Source organism: Pseudophryne corroboree, chromosome 9 (assembly GCF_028390025.1).
Source record: "Pseudophryne corroboree isolate aPseCor3 chromosome 9, aPseCor3.hap2, whole genome shotgun sequence".
Lineage (NCBI taxonomy): Eukaryota > Metazoa > Chordata > Amphibia > Anura > Myobatrachidae > Pseudophryne > Pseudophryne corroboree.
In genome coordinates, this window is record NC_086452.1 from 446,061,119 (window position 1) to 446,088,451 (window position 27,333).

A 27,333-nucleotide genomic window follows, 5' to 3' on the forward strand; every position below is an offset into this window, starting at 1 on the left:
ACATTGCTGCTGTGTCCAAAGAACTTAATCCGTCTCAGAATCAGGCCCATTATCTCTCTTCACTTTATCTCATTCCAAGGCTTGATACATCTCCCCATGTAACTGTTTTCAGATGCTGCATGTCAGAAAGTGTCTGTGGCTGAATGTGGATGTAGGCAGACCTGGGCATGGATGGGCAAATTAGCGGAGGGTCCTGTTTTTGGCCCTATTTTGCTTGGCTAAACATTGGCAGGTATGTAACACCCACATTCACTGTGCAACGAACAGGACATACCTATATAATAGTCATGTACTGTATACTGAACCAAAATCACGTGCGTTTATGGACTAGGCTATAGGAGCGTACACTTGTAGTACACTGGGCGAGTCATACAGATTTACACTTGCCTAGGCCTCGCCGTGTTCGGTCTGGCAGTGAAAGGGTGCAAGGTGCTGTTACACATCAGACAGAACATAATTGTTCCTGCAGGAACACACAGGAACAACGCCTTGTTTAAAGGCACCAGGTAAGATCCTGGCACACCACCAGCATGTCTTCATTGAGATGTATTAGCTAATTGTAGTTGGTGCGGAGATGTTCCCAAGGCTACAGACACGGTTATCCCGGCTGTAAGCCTCATAGGGCAGGGTGGAATTCTGTCTTGTCTTCTTATCCACATGTTCTTAGGTGGGGAAGACATGGAAAGAATCCAGAACTCCTGAATGTCTCCGCGCTGCAGGGGCAAGCCGTATCCTGCCAGCTGCCGAAATCCCCTCTCTGAGTAACAGGCCAGAGACTGGTGAGTTGTGTTTGTACTCGAGGGCATGAACGAGCCATAAATTATCTGTACCATGATGGGTGGTTGTCTCAAGATTTATCTGGCCCAACGGTATGCGTAAAAATCATTTAAAACGAAAGCGTTGCAATAAAAGGTCTGCCCCACCGTTTTATGTAACGTCACCTACATTTAACGTTGCAATATTAATGACCCGTAATACCTAGTTTTTCAATCCAGGGAAACGGACTTTAGCAGGGAAAATCATTTTCCTATTTTCTTCTTTAAGTATAGGTCTCTGTTTTCAATGCTACAATAATAAAATGTAAGGTTATTATATTTCTCTCTGTTTTAGTGATGGTGGAGTCTCTCTGTACGTCTGTCCACTGAGCTTCTACAGTAGTCCTGCAAAGCAGCCATTTTTCACTTGCTCCATTTACTCATGTAGGCTGGATTAAGCTACCTAGCCTGGGTGTCGAATACACCCAGCCACCGCAGATGTGGTATGATGTCAACATGCAGCAGACCGACATTTATTATGTCGACGCCATAATGCTTATATTCAGGATTTCTACATGTTCAAACTGTTGACACTGACGTGATGTCATCATTTTCAGAACAGTATTATTGTAGCCTAACACTAACCCTAGTCAGAAGGTACTCTGTATTTCATGATAGCCCCTTGAAATATAAATTTCTCTTACGTCCTAGAGGATGCTGGGGATCCATTTCGTACCATGAGGTATAAATGGGCACTTTAAGAGTTTAATAGTGTGGGCTGGCTCCTCCCTCTATGCCCCTCTTACAAGACTCAGTTTAGAAAATGTGCCCACAGGAGCTGGTCACAGCTAGGGGAGCTCTTAGGAGTTTTTCTAGTTTTATTATTTTGGGCGGGATGTATTAACATACATCGCCGCCCCTCGCCGGTTACCGCAGCGATGTTGATCGCATATGTACTAACATATGCGATCAACATCGCGATGCGGTGACGGAGGCCCCCCGCGATACCTGTTAGGTGGTCTGCGGGGGGTCTCCGTCACCTCCCCGGGGTCCCCACACTGGCTAGATGCCGGGAAGCAGCAGCAGGCTGCCCCCGGCACCTCCTCCTCCCCTCTGCAGCCGGAAGGACGTCCGGCTGCGTTGCTAGGGGGAGGAGGACACTACCTTCCGGGTCCAGGGCAGCCTGGAGGAAGGTAAGCCAGGGGGAAGGGGGGTCGGCGTCTGCGGCGGGGGTCGACGGTGTCGGCGGGTTGCGGCGGTCGGCGAAAAGAAGCCCATAGACTTCTATAGGGTTTCGCCATCCAGAGATGGCGAAACCCTGGACGCCGAAAACGCTGCGGTAGGGTCTTAGTAAATATGAAAATGCGGTAAAACCCCCGTTTTCGGGGGTTTTACCGCATTTTTGCTTTAGTACATCCCGCCCTTTCTGAGTTTATTTAGGCACAGGCAGACTGCTGGCAACAGCCTCCCTGCTTCGTGGGACTTAGGGGGGAGTAGTGTCCAACCCTAGAGAGGTTAATGGCCGCTATCTCCGCTGACAGGACACTGAGCTCCTGAGGGCGCAAGCCCACGAGGCGACCGCTCACTCCCACAGCACGGCCGCCACTCCCTAACAGAGCCAGAAGAAAGAAGAGTGGTGAGTACCGCGCCAGCGGCCCAGAGAGCGGGTCGCCGGCGGGAATGGCGGCACAAGGATGGGAGCGCAGCTCTGACAGGCTGCACTCCGGAAGGCTCAGCGGCACACTGTGTACGGCGCTGAGGGGCGTCCTGGGCCAGCGCAATCACCCTACACTGGTCAACACTGCTAACAGGGGCTAATCCCGCTGTTAGTGAAAAAATACCTCAGGCCAATGTAATACCCTACTGGTATCTAGTATGCAAAATCTGCAGTCACTGTGTATAGTACATCACACTTACTTTGCCCCGGCTTGTCATGGGTTCAGGCACTGTTACCAGAGGGTCCCCTGAAGAATCAGGTGTTTAACTACAAGTGCATTGTGGGTGTGGACTACAGGTGTCGGTGCAGCGCATAAAGAATTGGGCGCCAGTCCATCTCAGAAAAACAGCATAAAGTTTATTTAAACATCAAACAGGGATATTGCAGGGATAACTTGTGAACACTCCTCCAGCACAAAGCATAAGTTACAGTGGATCACACATCAGGGCACCTCCTCCAGCGCATCGCTTAGTCGCAGCGGCATATTTATAGCGAACATCAGTACATACCAGGGCATTCTGTGACCAGTAGTGCTACACATCAGGTTGCCGTCTCTCTCTCTCTCTTACTTAGCGAGGATTCTTTTCCTTGGGGGGCTTCTAATCACGCCGCGTGGCTTTCCGACCACTTCACCCAGATACCTCTCGAGATACTTTTCCATGGGGCGCTTACTCACGCCGCGTGGCTTCCAACCACTTCACCCAGATACCTCTTGAGACTCACACCATAAGCACACTTTTCTCCTGGCATCACCCTTTCACTGGATTCTGCATACTGCTGCTCTCACACTGCGATGTCTCCCTCTGTCGTCAAGTGCTTTGCTGTGGCTGGCATCACTCCCCACCTAAACATGTGTGGAGCCCTCACTGGGGCTACATCTTTCTGGTTAATCCACCACACTTCAGCTAGCTAAAACACGTGCTTCTCCTCACTGTCTGTCTGCTCCTCACTGACTGAGTGTCCTCCCCCTAGGCTGCTGCAGGACAACCTTTTTATAACCCTGCATTCCCAGGTACACATTCTATCTGGGATTTCCCGCTCTGTTTTTCCCGCTCTCAGTTTCCCGCTCTGAGTCTGCAAATGAGTGAGTCATGCCCTTTGCATTTTGCAGACTGATCTGTATAGCTATGAGCTGTGCTGTTAACTCCTTCTGTGCTGCAAGCTGTAGGCTGCTGGCACAGTGCTATGCAACTCCAGCAAACATTTTACTTTTATTAAAGTCATGCTGGCACCTGTAGTGCCACAGTTGATTTGGGCTGCAGTTTCAGGGTATCACACCAGTATAATACAATAAGTGCGGGAAGGGGCGTCATTACAGGGGGCAGTTCATCAACAGAGACGCTGGCAGGGAGCGCTGCTCTCCACATAGGTAACACTGGAGGGGGGAGGGGGGGGAGTGTAATTCGATACTAGCTACCCTGTTAAGGTTCAGCTAGTCAGAGGGTTTCTTTATCATAATACAAGCCTATAAGGGCACGGTGTGGCTGACTCCTTGTACTCTGTGACTCTCTGAAGGTATTCTGGGGGAGAAATTGTACTGACATTTCCTGTGTGTGTGTAACCCACTGTACCATATTTGGGGGACTTTGTCCTGTACTGCAGAACGTATATCTTCTCCTGGGGAGTCTATACCATGCTCAAAACTGTACAAATTCTCAGGCTTGTGTGGCAGATCCCCCTGGGGTGGCCTCCATAAAGTGTACTTTCACATATATTCCTTCAAATATGTCCCATGCTGGGAAGAAGCCACAGTTTTGAGATGTCCGGGGAATCAAATCCCACAGCTGTGCCTCTCACCCCAAATACGTACCCTGAACAGCGTACACTTGCCATATAATGCAACTGACATATGAGGGGTGCAACATATAGTTTGAGGCTAATAGGGATGAGGAATATTTATATATGTAAATGGCTGCCTTCCCACTATTTAGAGCATTAAACTCCTTATTTGGGAAAACCTGGGTACACCCAGAGATATAATCCACATCCCTAAAGGGGTGTGGTTCGTTTTATCGACAGTGTCTAGGTCGACAATGTTTAGGTCGACCACTATAGGTCGACAGTCACTAGGTCGACATGGATGGAAGGTCGACAGGGTTTCTAGGTCGACATGTGCTAGGTCGACAGGTCTAAAGGTCGACATGAGGATTTAAAAAAAAAATTGTGTCGTTTTCTTCGTAGAGTGACCGGGATCCCAAATTAGTGCACCGCGTCCCCTCGCATGGCTCGCTTCGCTCGCCATGCTTCGGGCATGGTGCCTTCGCTTTGCTCGGCACACTTTACCGTTCCAATCGTAGTCCACGTGGATCGCTAAGTATGAAAAAATCCCCCCCCCCCAAAAAAAATGTGAAAAACTCATGTCGACCTTTAGACCTGTCGACCTAGCACATGTCGACCTAGAAACCCTGTCGACCTTCCATCCATGTCGACCTAGTGACTGTCGACCTATAGTGATCGACCTAAACATTGTCGACCTAGACACTGTCGATCTTCAGACCGGATCCCCCCTAAAGAGTGTCTAAATTGTCAAAGAAGGTTGTGTTACCTGTCCCTAGTAAAACCTCCATAAAGGATTAGACTGATGGCAGATTGAGACTACTGTCTAATACTGTGCACTGCTACAGGTGTGGCTCAGAGACCCTCACTTGCGTAGATCTCTAGGGCTATAGTTACGTGGTCAGGCTCATTACTTGATGATTTAGATTCTATGTATAGGAGTGACATTTGCTTGTTTCTATGTCACTTACAGGATTCTACAGGCTCCACGGCTGGAGGCCATGAAGGAGATTGGCCTGCGTCATGCATGGGCCACTACTCTGGCAGTTTAGACAAGCAGGGGACAGTGGCTACACCAATGGACTGCAGATTAAGAATCCAAGAAAGGTATGGCGGGCCGCCCTTCACAGGTGAGGCCCTGTTGGGACACACTGGGTACGTGAATGTCCATGCCAACTACGGGTAAATCGACATATCTTCCTTCCGCAGCTGCACAGACCAGGAAATTATATCCTACACCTACACTGCAATCCCTTCGAACCACAAGGTTTAAACATGAGTCCAAGGGTTCCTCCACTTCCTTTAGAGGACGTTGGTGAAAATCCAGAAAACCTGCACCGCCAGGTTCCCAGGGACGGATTTCGGATTCTGCCTTCTCAAACCCTTCGGTTTGTCGGTGGACCTCACTGCCTGGGGATCAGGCAGGTGGGAGCGAGACTAAAAAGATTTCAGTTAAACATCTGGGCGTCGGCGATATCCTGCCTAGACCCCTGGAAACAGGTTGCCCAGGGGTGCAGACTGGAGTTTCTAGTACTCCCGCCTCACAGATTATTACTAGCTTCTCGGACAGAAAGCACATTACTGCTGGAAGCTATTCAAACATTTGCCAAACAAATGTCATTGTTCCAGTTCCACCTCACCTACAACACAAGGGTTATTACTCAAACCTGTTTGTGGTACCGAAACCGGATGGTTCGGTAAGGCCAATATTAGACCGAAAAACATTGAACCCTACTTGAGGGAATTCAAATTCAAGATGGAGTCTCTGAGGTCTGGTGGAGGGGGAATTTCTAGTATCCCTGGATATCAAGGATGCATACCTTCACATTCTGATCTGGCCGCTTCACCAGGCTTATCTAAGATTTGAGCTGCTGGACTGTCACTATCAGTTCCAGGCACTGCCATTTGGCCTCTCCACAGCACTGAGGGTGTTCCCCTAGGTCATGGCAGAGATGATGCTACTCCTCCGCAGACAGGGAGTGAACATAATTCCATATCTGGACGATCTGCTGCTAAAAGCATCTTCCAGGGAGATGCGGCTACAGAGTATCGCTCTCTCAACTCGCCTACGCCAGGATCTTGGGTGGATCCCGAACCTTTCAAAGTCACATTTGGAGCCGACAGAAAGCGTCGGTGATCAAATCAATGGTCCGGGATGTCCTGAAGCCAGCCCGGGTATCGGTTCGTCAGTGCATTCGCCTTCTGGGGAAGATGGTAGCCTCCTACAAGGCTTTACAGTATGGAAGATTCCACTCACAGTTCTTCTAACTGGCTCTCCTGGACAAATGTTCGGGATCACATCTTCACATGTACCAGCGGATACGCCTTTCACCAAAAGCCAGAAATTCACTCCTCTGGTGGCTGCAAACTTCTCACCTACTCGAGGGCCGCAGGTTCGGGATTCAGAATTGGATTCTTCTAACCACGGATGAAAGTCTCAGAGGTTGGGGAGCAGTCACCCAAAAGGGAGGACTTCCAAGGAAAGTGGAAGCTCTCCTTCAGGTAAACATTCTGGAACTAAGGGCCATATACAATGGCCTTCTACAAGCGGCACATCTTCTGAAAGATCAAGCCATTCAAGTTCAGTCGGGCAAGGAGATTGGGGCCTCTATCCGGAGGTATTCGCAGAGGTAACAAGCCGATGGAGTGTACCTCAGATAGATATGATGGCCTCTCGCCTCAACAAGAAGCTTCAGAGGAACTGTTCCAGGTCAAGAGACCCACAGGCAGTGGCGGTGGACGCCCTGGTAAATCCGTGGGTGTCCCAGTCAGTGTATGTGTTCCCTCCACTTCCACTCATCCCAAGGATTCTCAAACTAATAAATAGAACAAGAGTTCAGGCGATCCTCTTTGCTCCGGACTGGCCAAGAAGGGCTTGGTACGCGGATCTTCTGGGATTACTCTTGGAGGATTCGAGGCCTCTTCCTCTTCGCGAGGACCTTCTTCAACAGGGGCCGTTCGCTTATCAAGACTTACCGCGGCTACGTTTGACGGCATGGAGGTTGAACGCCAGATCTTAAAAAGGTCATTCCTACAGGCTGGGAAGAGAGTAACATCAAAACATTACCATCGGATTTGGTAAAAAGTGTTTCTCTTGGTGTTAATCCAAGAAGTTTCCTACGGTGGAGTTTCATCTAGGACCTTTTCTCCTCTTTCTGCAAGCAGGTGTGGATGTGGACCTACGCTTGGGCTCCATAAAAGTCAAGATTCCGTCCTTGTCCATCTTCTTCCAGAAACAATTGACATTCTTGAATGGAGTTCTGCACATCCAACCACCCTTTGTGCCTCCTACGGCACCTTGGGATCTTAATATGGTGTTGCAGTTCCTGAAATCGGATTGGTTTGAACCTTTGCAGGAGGTGGACGTAAAGTTTCTTACTTGGAATGCTGTCACAGGGCATTGTCGCACAAGAGCCCTTATTTGATTTTCCATGAGGATAGAGTTGAACTCAGAACGCGTCAACGATTTCTTCCAAAGGTTGTGTCGGCTTTTCATATCAACCGACCTATTGTGGTGCCAGTGGCTACTGACTCCTCGATTACTCAAAGTCCTTGGATGTTGGGAGGGCTTTGAAAATATATGTGAAGAGAACTTCTCGTCACAGAAAGTCGGACGCTCTGTTTGTCCTTTATGATCCCAACGAGGTTGGGTGTCCTGTTTCTAAGCAGACAATTTCTTGCTGGATCAGGTTTTCTATCCAGTATGCTTATTCTACGGCAGGCTTGCCGTGTCCAAAATCTGTTCAGGCCCACTCTACTCGTAAAGTGGGTTCTTCCTGGGCGGATGCTCGTGGTGTCTCGGCGTTACAGCTTTGCCGAGCAGCTACTTGGTCAGGGTTGAACACGTTTGCTAAGTTCTACAAGTTCGATACTTTGGCCTCTGAGGACCTAAAGTTTGGTTAATCTGTTCTGAAGGTGCCTCCGCGCTCTCCCTCCCGTGCTGGGAGCTTTGGTACATCCCCATGGTACTAATATGGACCCCAGCATGGTACTAATCTGGACCACGTAAGAGAAAATAGGATTTTAATTACCTACCGGTAAATCCTTTTCCTGTAGTCCGTAGAGGATGCTGGGCGCCCGCCTAGTGCTTCGTTTTTCTGCACTGTTACTTGATTAAGTATTGGTTCAGCTGTTGCTGTTCCTATTTCATGCTGGTTAGGAGGGTTTCTTCTAGTTCCTTCTGGTTAGTTGCATGCTGGTTAACATGGTTTCTTCATGTTTCATGCTGGTTGACATGGTTTCTTCATGTTGCATGCTGGTTGGCTTGGTTTCTTCATGCTTCATGCGGGTTAGCATGATTTCTTCATGTTGCATGCTGGTTGGCATGGCTTCTCCATGTTGCATGCTGGTCAGCATGGTTTTTAAATTCGGTGTGAGCTGGTGTGATTCTCACCACTATCTGTGTATTTGCTTCTCTCGGAGTATGTCCGTCTCCTCGTGCACAGTTTCTAGACTGAGTCTGGTAGGAGGGGCATAGAGGGAGGAGCCAGTCCACACTATTAAACTCTTAAAGTGCCCATGGCTCCCAAGGGACCCGTCTATACCCCATGGTACTAAATGGAACCCCAGCATCCTCTACGGACTACGAGAAAAGGATTTACCGGTAGGTAATTAAAATCCTATTTTTTCCTGCATGTCATGGAAAGTGTTGAACAATGTCACCATTAAACAAGCTACATCTGCACAAAAGTGTCCTATATTTCTACTGTACACGGCTTCCGTCTGAGCACTACCTGATTATTGGATATGAGGTGTCTTGGTAATGTCACAGGTCCCTAGTGAGCTGATAGGCTGCATTCTCATGCATACTGGTTCGGACCACAAAATGGCTGCCTTCAGTATGTATGTTGGTGACAGGCCCATATTAAGGATTAAACTACAGCTAACGGCTTGCACCCATGTGTATAAGGAGCTCTGAATTCACTATAAAGTGTCCTTAGTGGGTGCTCGGGGATTATTAACATTCCTAGTTAGCGTGTAGTGATTTGTACTTGTTTCCAGACATGTTTATGTCATCTCCCTGAGTAATGAGGGGATTAGTGGAATGCTCCCACTGTAATGGGTAACTAAAACAGCTGGGATGAGACATCAAATAACATTTATGGCTGGATTTTACTTATAGAGACAGGAAGGCTCATTTATTAACATTCTCGCACTAAACCACACCATAGTAACCAATAATACACTTTATTTCATTTCAGGACAAATAAAAGCTTATTGCTCATTGGTTGCTGTGATACACTGAAAATGTTGGATATACTGTGTACATGCAGTGTTATCTTATTCATGGGCATTTTTATTATTTTATAAATCTAACTATTCTAGAGCAAGATCCAAGTGAAGAAAAAGTCTGTCAATATGTTACCTTGGCTCTTGAGACAGTAGGCCTGTCTCCTGAATCTGCTCACTTTACCATTGAAGCAAGCAGCCAGTGGGCTTGATGATGGAATTTGGGGTGAAACGCGTTCACAGTGACACACCCGTTGCCCCGCCGAGTGTGGTATGTAAGGTCGATGGTAAGTAGGTCGACCACTATTGCTCGACAGTAAGTAGTTTGACAGGGTTGCTAGGTCGACAGGGTGTTTAGGTCGACATGGTCTAGGTCAACAGGTCAAAAGGTCGACATGAGTTTTTTAATGGTTTTTTTGTGTAGTTTTCTCTGTACAGTGACCGGGAACCCCAATTAGTGCACTGTGTCCCCTCGCACGGCTCGCGAAGGTGCCTCGCTCCACTACCGCTGCGTTCGGCACAGGTTGCTATTCCCAATCGTAGTCCATGTGGCTCGTTAAATATGAAAAAGTTTAAAAAATTTAAAAAATGTGAAATACTCATGTCGATCTTTTGACCTGTCGACCTAGAACACAGGTTCTCAAACTCGGTCCTCAGGACCCCACACAGTGCATGTTTTGCAGGTCTCCTCACAGAATCACAAGTGAAATAATTGACTCCACCTGTGGACCTTTTAAAATGTGTCAGTGAGTAATTAATACACCTGTGCACTTGCTGGGTTACCTGCAAAACATGCACTGTGTGGGGTCCTGAGGACCGAGTTTGAGAACCACTGACCTAGAACATGTCGACCTAAAGACCCTGTTGATCTAGAAACCCTGTCGACCTACTTACTGCCGACCAATAGTGGTCGACCTAAACATTGTCGACCTACTTACTGTCGACCTAGAGACCGGATCCCGTCCCGCCCATCTGCAACTTTTTAAAATATCAACAACTATGTTAAAACTCTGTGTGACCTCTAAGAAATGACCAAATACAATGGATCTTGATATGTTTGATTAAGCGTTTGTTATGCACACCAGTGCCTGCAGGAAAGTACTGGTGTCAGAACTGTTATGCACTCCAGTGCCTGCAGGAATGCACTGGTGTCTGAACTGTTATGCAAAACAAATGGACTCACAGACAGACTGGGGAATATGACACAACGCACACAGAAGGTGATAGGGTAACAAAATACACACAAGGTGAACAGAGAAGCCCAGAGGCTAAGGAACTGGGTATCTCCCTTGTATTAGAACTGCTCAGATGGGAAAAGCAAGATGTTGTGTTTTAATACGTAGAGAACCCGAAATGCTGTTGCTAAGGGCAACAGCAAAACCCTAAAGGGTTACCAACGGGTGTGGCAGTAAACTCCTTGGTCAGAGATGGAATGATAGACACAAGGAGAGTCTCCACAATCCTAATTCTCACTTGCAGTGCACAGGTTCAGCTTACTGCCACTAAACTGACCCCTGACACCTAGCACAGTGAGACAGGATTAGACAGGCAAATCTTAGAATACAGCCGCAAACTTGCTAAGTTCACAGAGTAGTAACAGAACCCCAGCAAGCTAAACGACTGACTCCAGTCTTACTGCTAGGTCTGGATTGGCAGAGTGTAATACCAAATCCCCAGGCCTATTTGCAGTAAGCAACAAACAAATACAAAGCTACACAGTACTGGTTAACTTTCAGGAACTGACTAACCAACAAAGATTCAGCAGCATCTGCTTATCCTGAGAAGAGGCCTTATAAAGCAGGTGCTGTCCACGCCCCACTCAGACCTCACAGACTGTGAGCACAAAAACCAGCACCGGATCCCCTGCCGTTCACAGAGCCTATAACCACTGCACAGCAAAAGACCCGAACCGGAGTATCAGCTGCGCTCAGGTTACTCCGCTAGCACTTGTCTCCCGGTTGCCATGACGACGTGGCAGCACAGGGCAGGAGACCCTAACAGTACCCCCCCTCTGACGAGGGGTCAAAGAACCCCTACCACCGGGTTTATCGGGGAACTGCGAGAAGAAAGAGCGTATCAGTCTGGGGGCATGAAGATCACAACTGCGCACCCACGACCGCTCCTCCGGGCCATACCCCTTCCAGTGCACCAAAAATGACAGCCGACCCCGAACCACCTTGGAGTCAAGAATCCTTTCAACAACAAACTCCCTCTGGCCACGTATCAGAAGAGGGGAAGGTCTTCCACTGGAAGAAGGATTACTAATCGCCCGTTTTAAAAGGGAACAATGAAATGTTTTATTGATACCCAAAGAACGGGGCAGATCTAACTGAAATGCCACCGGATTGATAACCCTGGTGATCTTATAAGGGCCGATGAACCGGGGGCCTAACTTATGAGATGGCTGTCTCAACTTCAAATTCTTGGTAGACAACCAGATGAAGTCTCCTAATTTGAAGCTGCAGGGTCTTTTCCGCTTATCAAAAACCCTTTTGGTCACTAATGACACAGACACAAGGGCTTTCTTCACTTTCCGCCAAATACCTCTAAGGACTGAAACCACAGAGGAACCACCAGGCGTGGAGTCCAGGGGGTCAAAAGAATTGGCCTTAGGATGATGCCCATACACACAAAGGAAGGGAGAGATCCCTGTAGCAGAGTGAGCCGCGTTGTTATAGGCAAACTCTGCCATGGACAGATGAGCAACCCAGTCAGTCTGACACTTGGAGACATAACACCTGAGGAACTGCTCCAAGGACTGGTTCACCCTTTCAGTCTGCCCATTAGACTGCGGATGGTAGCCTGACGACAAGCTGACAGAAATCTGGAGATCGGAACAAAATGCCCTCCAGAATTTGGCCACAAACTGGGATCCGCGGTCAGAGACCACATCAAGTGGCAACCCGTGGAGACGCACAACATGCAGCATAAATAATTCAGACAGGCGTCTGGCCGATGGCAGCCCAACCAGTGGAACGAAGTGCGCCATCTTCGAAAACCTGTCAACGACAACCCAGATGGCTGTCATCCCCGAGGATTTGGGCAAGTCCACCACAAAATCCATTGAAATGTGGGTCCATGGCTTAGATGGGATAGAGAGTGGATGTAATGGGCCAACAGGAACCCCTCTAGGAGTCTTATTTCGGGCACAGATGTCACATGCCCGAACCCACTGATCCACATCCTTAGCCACCGAGGGCCACCACACCGCCCTAGATAGCAACTCCCGAGTTCTGGCAATACCCGGGTGACCTGCCGACTTCTTGGCATGGAATTCCAGGAACACTCGCTGTCTTAACCTAGGAGGCACAAACAAAAGACCTACCGGAAGGTCTGGAGGAGCCTGCTCCTGTGCTCTAAGGACTAATGATAAGAGGTCCTGGGTAATGCCCACTTTAATACATGATGGGGAAACAATGGGCAACGGCTCCTCGGTGGTCTCCTGGATTGGAGCAAAACTCTGCGAGAGCGCATCAGCCTTGATGTTTTTTGACCCAGGGCGATATGTTATCAAAAAATTAAAGCGAGCAAAAAACAAAGCCCATCGTGCCTGCCTGGCATTGAGACGCTTTGCTGACTCTAAATATGCCAGATTCTTATGGTCAGTGAGAATTGAGACCACAAACTTAGCCCCCTCAAGCCAGTGTCTCCACTCCTCGAGTGCATCCTTAATAGCCAACAATTCCCGGTTACCCACGTCATAATTCATCTCGGCAGGCGAAAATTTACGGGAAAAGTAAGCACAGGGATGAAGGCGATTATCAGACACTCCCATCTGAGAAAGCACTGCCCCAATACCCATCTCAGAGGCATCCACCTCCACCACAAAAGGACGCTCTGGATCTGGGTGTCGCAGCACCTTGGCCGAAACAAATGCCCTTTTGAGACGGGCAAAAGCCGCTTTAGCCTCACAAGACCAGTGAGCAACATCCGCCCCTTTCTTAGTGAGTGCCACCAAGGGCGCCAATATAGACGAAAATCCAGCGATAAATCGTCTATAAAAATTCGCAAAGCCCAGGAAACGCTGAAGCGCCTTCAAACTAGTGGGCTGCACCCAATCCAGGACTGCCTGTACCTTGGAACCCTCCATTTGGAAACCTTCTGGGGAGATAATATATCCTAGAAATGCGATTTGCTGAACTTCAAATTCGCACTTCTCCAGCTTCGCCCCAAGCCGGTGGTCTCTGAGTTTCTGGAGGACTAAGCGTACATGCTTCCGATGTTCCTCCAGGGAATGGGAGAAGATTAGGATGTCATCTAAGTATACAACTAAGAATCTATCCAAATATTCCCTGAGCACATCATTCATGAAATCCTGGAAGACTGCCGGGGCATTACAGAGCCCAAAAGGCATCACCAAATATTCATAATGCCCTGAGTGGGTATTAAAGGCAGTCTTCCATTCATCCCCCTCTCTTATTCGGATTAGATTGTACGCACCGCTTAGGTCAATCTTAGAAAAAATGGTGGCAGTACGAAGCTGGTCAAACAAGACCGAAATGAGAGGCAGTGGGTATGAGTTTTTAATCGTGATACGGTTCAATTCCCTGAAGTCGATGCAGGGTCGCAACGAACCGTCCTTTTTACCCACGAAGAAGAACCCCGACCCAACTGGAGACTGTGAAGGTCTGATAAATCCCTTAGCCAAGTTCTCCTGAATGTACTCTGCCATAGCCTGAGTCTCAGGACGTGACAGGGAGTACAACCTGCTCTTGGGAAGCTTAGCATTTGGCAACAAATCAATGGCACAGTCATAGGGGCGATGGGGAGGTAGTACCTCTGCAACTTTTTTGGAGAACACGTCCGCAAAATCTGCATAACACCCTGGCAATCCTGGCAAACTTAACTGCGAGAGCCTGACTGGAAGGCTCAAGCAACTCCTGAAACAATCAGTACCCCAACTAAGAATTTCCCCAGAGACCCAGTCAAATTGAGGATTGTGGGCCCTTAACCAGGGTAACCCCAACACCAATGGGGCAAAAGTACAGACAGTCACATAAAAGGACAATTTTTCAGAGTGTGTGGCTCCAATAAACAAAGAAATCTGGCTAGTGCAAGAGGTAATTTTACCTTGGGATAATGGTTCCCCGTTTAACCCACAAATCTCAATTTCCGATGCCAAGGGTACTAAGGGAACAGAGTGTTTCAGGGCGAATTGGCGGTCCATAAAAACCCCGTCGGCCCCACTGTCCACAAAGGCCTCAGTCTTGACAGTTTGACCGAGGATCTTCAAGGTCACCGGAATGATAAAAGTCTTCTTGGGAAATTCTGACTTCTGGCCTGACAGGATATTTCCCATCACCCTCAGGCCCTGAAGTTTTCCGGCTTTTCTGGGCATGATACTACCACATGACCTTTATTCCCACAGTACAAACACAACCCCTGCTGTCTCCTCCGCGTCTTCTCACGCGTGGAGAGGCGGGTAGCCCCAATCTGCATAGGCTCCTCGGAAAATTCCTCAGAGTCTGAGGTTCCCTTGGGAAGGAATGAAATCTCAGTCTCCCTTTCAAGCCTACGCTCTCTCAGCCGTCTATCCACCCGGATGGATAACTGCATGAGCTGATCCAAGCTATCAGGCAAGGGATATTGTACCAGTTGGTCCTTTATCTGGTTAGAAAGACCTCTTCGGTACTGGTGTCTCAGGGCTGGGTCATTCCACTGGGTATCATGGGCCAACCTCCGAAACTCCGTACAGTAAACCTCAACTGGCCTTCGCCCTTGCTTAAGGATCGAAATCTGAGCCTCGGCTGAGGCCGTCTTGTCAGGGTCATCATACAGCATGCCCAGTGCCGTAAAAAAAGCATCAACACTTTTAAGCGACGGACAGTCAGGCTGCAACCCATATGCCCAGACCTGTGGGTCTCCTTGTAGCAAGGAAATCACTATGCCCACCCGCTGAATCTCCGACCCAGAAGACTGAGGCCTAAGCCGGAAGTATAGCTTGCAGCTCTCCTTGAAACAAAAGAACTGCGAGCGATCTCCAGAGAAACGATCCGGGAGATTTACTTTCGGCTCCTTAACCCCTGCAGGTGCTGCTGCTGCGGGAGCTCCGCCAGCAGCCTGGGAGGTGTGCATTTTAATGGACAAATCATTAAATTGTCGAGTCAGGACCTGCACCTGATCGACCACCTGTTGCAACGTATTTTGAGGGGTATGCTCCATATTCCCACAAAATTTCAACAGGAGTATTAGGCTGCTGAATATGTTATGCACACCAGTGCCTGCAGGAAAGTACTGGTGTCAGAACTGTTATGCACTCCAGTGCCTGCAGGAATGCACTGGTGTCTGAACTGTTATGCAAAACAAATGGACTCACAGACAGACTGGGGAATATGACATAACGTACACAGATGGTGATAGGGTAACAAAATACACACAAGGTGAACAGAGAAGCCCAGAGGCTAAGGAACTGGGTATCTCCCTTGTATTAGAACTGCTCAGATGGGAAAAGCAAGATGTTGTGTTTTAATACGTAGAGAACCCGAAATGCTGTTGCTAAGGGCAACAGCAAAACCCTAAAGGGTTACCAACGGGTGTGGCAGTAAACTCCTTGGTCAGAGATGGAATGATAGACACAAGGAGAGTCTCCACAATCCTAATTCTCACTTGCAGTGCACAGGTTCAGCTTACTGCCACTAAACTGACCCCTGACACCTAGCACAGTGAGACAGGATTAGACAGGCAAGTCTTAGAATACAGCCGCAAACTTGCTAAGTTCACAGAGTAGTAACAGAACCCCAGCAAGCTAAACGACTGACTCCAGTCTTACTGCTAGGTCTGGATTGGCAGAGTGTAGTACCAAATCCCCAGGCCTATTTGCAGTAAGCAACAAACAAATACAAAGCTACACAGTACTAGCTAACTTTCAGGAACTGACTAACCAACAAAGATTCAGCAGCATCTGCTTACCCTGAAAAGAGGCCTTATAAAGCAGGTGCTGTCCACGCCCCACTCAGACCTCACAGACTGAGCACAAAAACCAGCACCGGATCCCCTGCCGTGCACAGAGCCTATAACCACTGCACAGCAAAAGACCCGAACCGGAGTATCAGCTGCGCTCAGGTTACTCCGCTAGCACTTGTCTCCCGGTTGCCATGACGACGTGGCAGCACAGGGCAGGAGACCCTAACAGCGTTCAGAAGATGAGAATAAATTCTTTTTTTTCAGTACCCTCTGTTACTAATATTACAGATGATAAAAAGTTAAGGCTGTAAAACCTTCTCCTCTCCACGGGCAAAATGTTGATAGTATGCATGTCGACAGTCAAATTGTCAACATAGAATTTTAGTGCCATGTAACAAGTGTTTAACAAGAAACTAGCATTTCTACATTTTTGTGGGACCGCCCAGATAATTTGCAGGCCACTTTTCGTGACCTGGATAACTCAGGATTATGGCCTGGATGGATAGGGCAGTCTGATCTGGGCGGGATCCGGTCTCTAGGTCGACAGCAACTAGGTCGACCACTGTTGGTCGACAGTAACTAGGTCGACAGGGTCTCTAGGTCAACATGTTCTAGGTCAACAGGTCAAAAGGTCGACATGCGATTTTCAAGTTTTTTTTTCTTTTTTTGAACCTTGTCATACATAATGATCCACGTGGACTACGATTGGAACGGTAACCTGTGCCGAGCGCAGCGGTAGTGGAGCGAGGCACCTTGCCCAAAGCAGGCCGAGGGGACACTGTGCACTAATTAGGGTTCCCGGTCACTCTACGAAGAAAACGACACAAAAACCCCCATTAAAAACTCATGTCGACCTTTTGACCTGTTGACCTAGACCATGTCGACCTAAAGACCATGTCGACCTAGTTACTGTCGACCAACAGTGGTCGACCTAGTTACTATCTACCTTCCATACCACACCCGGTGTGGGCTAGCAGACAAGGTATGCTCCTGATATTCCAATAATTGCATAAACAGAGCATGAAAAGTGGGAAGTACGACACACAGAATAATGGAGAACCCAACCGTTACCTCTTCAGAAAAGAGGAACGTGAGTAAGAGGCGCGGGCTGAAGTCTTTCATCCAGCAAAATCAATTCCAATGAAGCCACTGTGATTTTAAAGTGGGCGTGTTGTGAGGATAATAGGTTAATGTTTCGCTTTCTTTACTGCTCAGCAGAGCCGGATTAACAGCAGGGCAGCCGCCCATGGGCACCCAAACACAGCTAGATCGCCAGCGGGCACTGTGGCAGAATGTGAGCTGGGGCCACCGCCGTATGTCTAACACATTTGTGTTGCTAGGAGTATTTACACAGTATTCCTTTTAATACTTCTGCATGCATATCCTATTGACGGGTGTAGTAGTGTATGCCGGCGGCCGGGCTCCCGGCAACAAGCATACCGGCGCCGGAATCCCGACCGCCGGCATACCGACAGCTGGGCGAGCGCAAATGAGCCCCTTGCGGGCTCACTGCGCTTACCACGCTGCGGGCACGGTGGCGCGCTACGCGCGCCACGCTATTTATTCTCCCTCCAGGGGGGTCGTGGACCCCCAAGAGGGAGAATAAGTGTCGGTATGTCGGCGGTCGGGATTCCGGGACCGGGATGCTGGACGTCTGGAGCCCGGCCGCCGGCATACAGAAGACCACCCCCTATTGACAGTGTTATTGGTACCTACTGTACAAACCTTAATCTGGCCCTGCTTCTCAGTTTAGCTGGTTAGCCTGATGGTACACTTATGACTTATCCGAGATCCCCAGTGTGTCTATGGGTTCAGAAGCACTTAGAAAAGCAACAGGACCTTACAATTGTACTTTGTTGGCAAGAGGGTTCAATGAACAAGGGTCCTACAACACAACCCTTCTCAACAGAGCTATAGTAAATGATTTCCTTGGAGTGATGTCTGCTGTCCCATGTGCTTCTTCTACTACCAGGAGCCAAGTCCAATGTCTTCCCACTTTTGGTGGATGTGCAAAGTGGCTTTGAAGATGTGATCCCTAGACTAGTCTAACAGAACCCTTAGACTGTGCTGTCCTGAAGAAGAACCACATTGACAGGGAGAGGTCCCCTTGGAACCCCCGGGAAATTTGCCACAATACTTTGACTTTGGTAGGGATTGGTTCAGAAGATGATTGAGTGTCTACTTATTGACTAGCTGTTAGCTTGCCTCCTCCTGTTTGACACTCTTATGGTCCAGGAAATCTGAGGGAGTCAGGGGAGATCACAGGGAATCCCTAAGAAAGAACAAGGGGCCATAACTGCATTAGTAGCAGAACATTCTGGACCCTCCGTGGTTTCATCATGCCTTTAGGACATGCCCAGCAGTCAGCTTCCTGCTCCTGCATCCTCTTCATGACGTCACGTGCTGGGGCTGTCGCTGACCCAGGGTGTGCTAATTGCAGAACCAGATAAATTGAAATTTCCCATGACTAAACTTTTGTGTTGTCATCTTTTATATTCTGTTCTGAGCTCATCATTATGGAAAAAGACTATGTTTATCTAGTTACAGATCTGCAGCAGTGTCATCATATCATTATCTAGGGTTATGAGGAAGGTACAGAGGAAATAGCCTCTAAATCATTCCACTGTGTCTATTACTGGAGCACGGGGTCATATAAAATGTGCCTGAATTTGACTGATGGGGAAATAAATACAATTTGTGCATAGAATAATGGCTGCTATCTCCATCGCTGCATGCATGCTCCAGGCAGTATGAAGTATTTGTATTTAATAAAATATGTTTGCAGAGAGGTCTGTGCAAGTTAAAACACCGGATTGTCTCCTGTAACTCAGGGAGCGGTAACCGCCTCGATCCATAATGCATTATGATTCTTTCATTAATTCTATAGGTCTCTACAAAGCATAGAACACAAAGACAATTCGATACTATCAGGTTATATCCTTTCCCAGCAATATTAGGAGGAGAGATAAACGCAGGTGCAATTTGCCGCTGCGTCCAGCACTTTGCGCGGAATCTACGTTTTAGCTCGCATTAACCCATGGTTTACCATGCAGGGAAAATGCAGATTAATTGAATAGCTCCTTGCGTGAAACCCGGAGCTATTCCCTGCGCAGCAAACCCTATTGGATTCTCCCCATAGTATATATACATTGCTTTTTTGCGCGATGCAAACAGATGCGATTAAAAAGCAAGAAAGTGATGACGTGACTTTCAAATGTTTGCTGTTACATTGGGCGGGATGTACTAAGCGGAAAATTTGGTAAACTCCCTGTTTACCGCATTTTCCTGATGTACTAACCCCCGGCCGGCAGGACAGCGCCGCGGCGGGGGGGCGTATGTCCATAGAAGCCTATGGGCTTCTCTCCGTGGCGCTGTGTGAGGGATCAGATCCCTCACAGCATGCCCTGCGGCCGCCCCCGTCACCCTGCGCATGCGCAGACTGACTCCTGGGGCCGAATCCCTGAAGTCAGGCTGCCGCTGCGCATCGCGGAGGCAGCTCTTATCGGAAGAGCTGTCCTCCGCAATGCTGATCGCATATGTTAGTACATATGCGATCAGCATCGTGGCGATGGGCGGCAATGTACATTAGTACATCCCGCCCATTGTTTGCTGTGTCTCTAGTTTAACATAAGCATATATTAACAATTCTAACCTATGTACTTGTGAGGTGGAGCCTGGAGGATTCAGCTGTATGTATAATGTGAGTATGAACAGAATAGTCTGGGCCCTCCCCCTCTCTGTAATAGAACTTAGCAGACAGAAGTATGTAATAGGACTGCAGATGCACAACACGTCTTTCCTGGGGACTAGGGGGGTCATTCCGAGTTGATCGCTAGCTGCCGTTGTTCGCAGCGCAGCGATCAGGCTAAAAAGCGGCATTTCTGCGCATGCGTATGCACCGCAATGCGCACGCGTGATGTACGGGTACAAAGTCCTTTGTGGTTTTGCACAGGTTCTAGCTACGTTCTCATTCGCACTGGCGGCCGCAAGAAGATTGACAGTAAAGGGGCGTTTCTGGGTGTCAACTGACCGTTTTCAGGGAGTGCTTCAAAAAACGCAGGCGTGTCGGGGAAAACGCAGGCGTAGCTGGGCGAACGCTGGGCGGGTGTGTGACGTCAAAAGCCAACCCTCCAACGTTAGAATCAACGCACACGAAGAGTAAGTTTAGGGCTGGTCTTGTTTTGCACAATATGATTTTGCAGGCGCTCTGCTGCACAGGCGTTCGCACTTCTGCAAAGTGAAAATACACTCCCCAGTGGGCGGCGACAATGCGTTTGCACGGCTGCTAAAAACTGCTAGCGAGCAAACAACTCGTAATGACCACCTAGAGTATTATACCAAGTCAAGAGATGGCAGTACATAAAGGTATTATGTCATAGGAAACATCTTTTACATATATCTCTCTCTCAGCTAGGAGTCATTTGTGTATTTTGGCCATTACGTACCATTTTCTGTGCAATAATGTGGGAAAACATGTGGTTACATTTTACAGGATTGATTTTCTAGAATTAACAAGTAGTAACATCAAGTATTTAATAACATTAAATATAATAATGTTTTGTGGTTAAGTGCTCACATTGGGGGTAATTCCAAGTTGATCGCAGCAGGATTTTTTTTAGCAGTTGGGCAAAACCATGTGCACTGCAGGGGAGGCAGATATAACATGTGCAGAGAGAGTTAGATTTGGGTGTTTTTTTTTTATTTCTGTGCAGGGTAAATACTGGCTGCTTTATTTTTACACCGGAAATTAGATTGCAGATTGAACACACCACACCCAAATCTAACTCTCTCTGCACATGTTACATCTGCCTCCCCTGCAGTGCACATGGTTTTGCCCAACTGCTAAAAAAAATCTTGCTGCGATCAACTTGGAATTACCCCCAGAATTCAGCAATGTATCTGCTTCCAAATACATATACACACAAGCACTGTCTTTTAACCCATTCCTCACCCTCTGGTAGTACCGCCTGGCAGACAAAGGCGGTCGCCTAGAACACTGGCACCTGGAACAGAGTCTACAGGCATATTATTAATAACACTAGGCTGTGACAGGCTGGGCTGGTGACACTGTAACAATGAAAGCTGCGGAGTGAGGTTACTTTGTTATAATGTAGCAGCCATAGCATGTACAACATGTGTGGCCATGTCGGCAATGATGTTATGTCGGCAAACAGTTTTTGCTGTAATTCTGACCCTAATCTTAATGGCGAGCCTAACCCTAATGAAAATGTTGACATTATAACATGTCAGCATTCTGTCAGTGTTGCCATTGTGAAGGTGTCAACTTTAGTGATGCGGAGAGTTTAGCCATGTCAACATGCTGTCGACATTCTAATCGGTGACTGTCTGACTGCACTCCTGTTCAACACAGGGCTGAATTCCCCCGCAAACCAATGGGCTCCCCCAGTAGAAAAACAAAACAGTCCCATACTGAGAGCTTTAGGGCTCTTTGCAACATTCCTTACTATTAGTAATAAAGGTGTTGTTGTTTTTTTTACTGGTACACTACTGGTCCCAGCAAGTCCTTGCTTGCTAGAGCTGCTTGTGTTTCTAGTGCTTGTAGTACTACAAATGCCAGCATTTTGCCACGCTTACTTTATTGTTCACCTATATTTTGGAGAGTGGCCTCTATCCTCCTTCCTGCTTATAATCCATTGGGGAGCAAATGAAAAGCCCAGAGTAAGAAGAGAACTGGCTGCAATGCAACCATCAGACTGCGCAGACATTCAGCTGCTAATCAGCAAAGAGTGACCACTCTGATTGGTCAGAGCATGGAATGACCGCTCTCTATTGGTTGAGTAGTGAGATCTTACCACTAACCACAATGAACTACATTGTATCACAGAAGTACCATATGTGAGTCAAGTTCCCTAACAGTGGCTGCTCCAGAGGAGGGGCTACAGGTTAGTTCAAATTTCAGATAGAGGAGCCACACCAACTGCCTCCAACTGCCACTTCAAACTGACTCACTGGCAGTTGGTGTGGTTCCCCTATTTGAAATTTGAACTGAGATGCAGCCCCACCTCTGGAGCCACCCCTGGTCACCCTTAGGCTGGGGCAACACATATCGGCCAAGCGGGTCCCATTCAGCGGGACTCGCTTGGCCGCAAGGAGACTGCACATGCTGCGGTTGAGCTGGATGACAGGACGGTGGGATTTCAATGTGAACACATACATTTCAATGTATGTGTTCACACTGTGCCGCACTGTGTTCCATTGAAATCCCGTGTATCACTGACCAGATCCTGTTCTGTGGCATCCCGCAGAACAGGATCCGTGTGCACACGAACCCCCCCCCCCCCCCTCCCCTCCCGGCCAAGCTTGCCCGCTATGTGTGGCCCCAGACTTAAGGTGCATACACACTGCCCATTTTTGCCCAGCGTGTATGTAGAGCGATGATCATGGACATGTGCACACTGAGCGATGTTCACAGGGGTGAACCACTTTCCACAGTAGGAGACTCAAAATCGCCCAGTGTGTATTGACCTTAACATTGAGGTTCACCATTAAATAGAAAATTGTAGGAATAAACGTGGCAATTCCTATTTAATCTGCCGCAAAAAACACACATTGTCAATTCCCATTTACATCTGGTTACTCTGACTCTACATTCTGGTCCTAAGTGTTTTCACTAGAGCAAAATAAGCCCACGGGCCAAAGTAGAGACCCAGCCCGTCTGATCATGAATCCAAGAGTCCCAAGCATAAGCCCTGAAGGAGATCAGCATTCCAGAGACATCATTGCGCTGGGGCTCCCTACAGAAACCTCCACATAACTGCTTCCAGCAGACACTGTACTTCATCATTTCTGTCTTTCACTCTTTCCTGAAAAGAAAACGTTACCTGTAATTAGCCGGGACATCATTAGACATGGGTCCACCTTACCACACAAAGTATGGCGCTCAGCGTAACTGCAGACAGTCACCTGCAGTCCTGCTTTATATCCTCGCCTATTACCCTTTAAACTCTTGGAAAAGTCGTTAAGAAGCGGTTACTCCAGAACAGCAGTTTAGAGTATATGAGCTCAGTAATGGGACCATTGCTTTCAAAGACAAAAACTCAATTATCATTATTATAATCCATTATTTATAGGGGTTGGTTCAATTACAGTACTTCTTGCCCCCTTCATCACATCTGCATCATGGTCCTGTATATTGTGCCTGAAATTTGTGGGTAATTGAATTGAACTAGTAATGTGTCATGATGCAAACAGGGACGCGGTTAGTCATGTGACCAACGAAGTAATCCCGACACCAGAACACAGACCGCTGGCATTCTGAAGGTAAGTATCGGGATCACTGTGGGGGTAAGGGTCAGGCACTGGAGGGGGGTAGCCGTAGCCGACACCCCCGACTCTTAGCTCTAGCCACCTCCCCCTGTGTCTTAGCCCTAGCCACCTCCCCCTGTGTCTTAGCCCTAGACGTCACTTCCTGTGTCTTAGCACTAACCGCTACCACAGGCGGGTTAGGGTGGGGGGACAGGGGAGGGGTAAAATAATTACCACATCCCCTGTCGGCATTCTCATGGTCGAAATGCCGGTGTCGGTCGTGTGATCCCCAGCACCGGTAACCTGTATCACACCCTGTAACAAATGACGTACAGTACAGATGCAATGTCATGAAAAAATGTAATGATGTTGTGACAGCAGCAAGATGTAAAGAAAATCATTTTATCTATGAATTTAGGAGAATTTGATGAATTCTTAAGATTCTTTCCTGTCCTGATATAAAACAACATAGATGAGTTTGTAGGATGTCTGTTTTGCTAGCAGCCAATGTCCAATGTTTTAGAATACTGTAGAATGTGGGTCATTCCGACCAGATCGCTCGCTGCAGTTTGTTGCAGCACAGCGATCGGGTCGGAACTGCGCATGCGCCAGTGCATGCCAGCCGTCGTTGCCTAGCGATCGCCTCTGAGGCAGAGGCGGTTGCTGGGCGGGAGGGGGAGCGGTCCGGCCAATGCAGGCATGGCCGGACCGTTGGGGGGGCGGGCCGCGGCAGCTGCATGACGTCACACGCAGCCGCTGCGGGCCGGGGAGTGGCGAGTAGCTCCCGGCCAGCACGCTAAAGCTGCGCTGGTCGGGAGCTACTTTGGAAGTGTAAAGGCATCGCCGCTGTGCGATGCCTTTGCATTTCTGCGGGGGGGGGGGGGGGGGGCGGCACTGACATGCGGGGCGGACTAGCCCTGTGCTGGGTGTCGCCCTGCATGTCAGTGTAAATGATTGTAGCTGTGCTAACTTTAACACAGCTACAATCAACTCGGAATGACCCCCAATGTCCGCATGAATGTCATGTCTGTGTTACCTATACGAGGGGTGTGCAATAAGTTTCCGGATGCACAGAAAGCATACCTCCCAACTTTTTTCAGCAGTGATTCGGGATCCTCGGGCGGCGTAGCGCACGGCATCTATTCAGAGATCAATCGCTGCTTTGCAGAGCAGAGGTGATCATCCCCCAACTATCCCCCCGCCCGCAGGACACTGCTGCCCACTGGTGGGACAGCGGGACAATGTCCGAAAAGCGGGACTGTGGAATCGGGACAGTTGGGATGTATGCAAAAAGTATTATATTGTATTATATTTACAAAGTGAACATATTTTTTTTAAAGTATTGTGTATGCAAAGTCGCAAGCGCTAAACCACTTGGTGAAGCGGCTGGATCAGTCCTAAGCAAGAATGTCTTCTACATGCTGGGCGGGTATCCGGCTGCAAGATAGACAGTGTCTAGTTAGACAGTCAATAGATAGACACCATATGTTAGACAGACATTAGGTCGACAGGGTCAAAAGGTCGACATGAAAAAGGTAGACAGTACAAAAGGTCGACAGGGTCAAAAGGTCGACATGAAATGGTCAACATAAAAAAAGATAGACAAATGTTTTTAAAATTGAACATGTTTTTGGACTATTTCATACCTTCTCTATCCATGACGGCATAGAGTTGGTTCAAAAACCTTGTGGCGAGACCGAAGCGTGGCAAGCGAAACGAGCCCTGCGAGGGTAAGCCTTTCTACAATTGGGGGTCCCAGATGACAAAACTATCCACACAAACCACAAAAATGCAAAAAACATGGTGTCTACCTTTTTTATGTCGACCATTTTCATGTCGACCTTTTGACCCTGTCGACCTTTTAACCCTGTCAACCTTTTGTACTGTGTACCTTTTTCATGTCGACCATTTGACCCTGTCGACCTAATGTCTGTCTAACATATGGTGTCTATCTATTGACTGTCTAACTAGACACTGTCTATCTTTTATACCACACCCGCTGGGTGAAGGTCTCCACTGCAGCTTCCGGTGACTCAAAACGAATCCCGCCCATCTTGTGCTTCATTTGTGGGAATTGGGAACACAAAGAAGTTGCAGAGACTGGGCTGTATGGCGGATGATCAAACTCCTGGATGCTTTCATGGGCAAGAAAATCCACCACTTTCCTGGATGTGTGAGCAGGTGCATTGTGGTGATGGAGAAGGGCCCCACGAGCGTAAATTATTGGACGGCACCTGGAATTGGCTTCCAACACTTGCGGCAGGCATTGGTTCACCTACCAGTCCCCAGTGATGGCGGTCTGCTGCACGAGGGGTACAGTAGCTACATGACCAGTCTTGGGCACAAAAACAGGCCCCATCTGCTTGGCCACACTGCACTCATGTCAGAACTTTTTTGGTGGCGCACCTCCAACTGGGGTCCACTGGGCCGAATGATGTTTGGTCTCGGGGTCAAAACTGTAGATCCAGGATTTATCGCCACTGATGATCTCCCAGACAAAGTTTTAGTGACCGTTATCAGACCTGGTCAGCATGTTGCGGCACCAAGTCACTTGAGCCTCCTTCTGTTCTGAAGTCAGATGAAGCTTTTCACGGAGTATCGAGCAGATGGATCCCAATGCCTTTCTGCTTCTCTAACTGGGCCACGGTCACCCTGGTGCCCACCTCAATTGTCGCCCGCATGGCAGCCTCGTTGTCCTCAGTGATGGCGAATACAGGTTGGCTGCAGCGCTCCTCGTATTCCGGGGACAAAAAAAATAAATACAGTGGTTCAAGATGGTGCTACCCCCAAAAGCAGATCAAAACTCTCCTGCTGTTGCAGACCTCTCTTGTAGTTGTAGAAGCAGTGGCGGAACTGTGGGAGGCAGTGGAGTCGGCTGCCGCCGGGCTCCTGACCGCAAAGGGGCACATCTCCTCCGCTGTCTCCAGCTGCCTGAAGACCGCTCGCTGCTATTGCAGATGGAGGAGCTGTGCCAGTGACACGGAAGCTGCCTCCTGTATTTACAGAGAGCTGGCACTGGCTGCAGCTAGGGGGAGCTCCAGAGCGCAGCTCCTCCCGGGCCCTTCTAGTTAAGCAAGCAGGCCGAGGGAAGCTCTCTGCTCCTCCGTCAGCCTGATGATAGCCAAAGGTAGGCACTGTGTGGGGGGTGGGGCCGGGATAGGTGTATTTGGAAGGGAGGGGAGGGGGGGGAGCACTGTGTTTTGTGTGCTTATTTTTAAGTGAGGTATGTGTTTTTTTAAGGAAAGTTGTGCATTCAAGTAAAAGAGGTGTGTGAGAGGCATGTGTGTGTGTAAGTCAGAGGCGTGTATGTGTGTGTAAGTGGGAGGCATGTGTATGTAAGTGAGAGGCATGTGTGTGTAAGTCAGAGACATGTATGTGTGTGTGTGTAAGTGGGAGGCATGTGTATGTAAGTGAGAGGCATGTGTATGTAAGTGAGAGGCATGTGTGTGAGAGGTGTGTTTGTGTGTGAGAGGTATGTGTGTGAGAGGAAAGGATTAAAGGAGGCATTTGAGCATTTCTACAAGACGATGTACAGAGCACACACCTGGTCTGGGTACACGCTACCTTGTAAATATATGGAGGGGTGTCCGTTCTGAATGTGTGTGTGTGTGTGTGTGTGTGTGTGTGTGTGTGTGTGTGTGTAAGTGAAAGTCATGTGTGTGTGTAAGTGAAAGGCATGTGTGGGTG

At 48.4% G+C, this 27,333-nt stretch overlaps 1 long non-coding RNA gene across 1 annotated transcript in view; it reads left to right on the forward strand.

Annotated features, from left to right (window-relative positions):
• The first annotated feature begins 621 nt into the window (after positions 1-621).
• Positions 622-27,333, forward strand: part of LOC134957125 (uncharacterized) — a 74,228-nt gene continuing 47,516 nt past the window's right edge. Inside the window, exon 1 of the long non-coding RNA XR_010186479.1 lies at positions 622-779. This is a non-coding gene — a long non-coding RNA (uncharacterized LOC134957125). The remainder of the gene's footprint in view (positions 780-27,333) is intronic.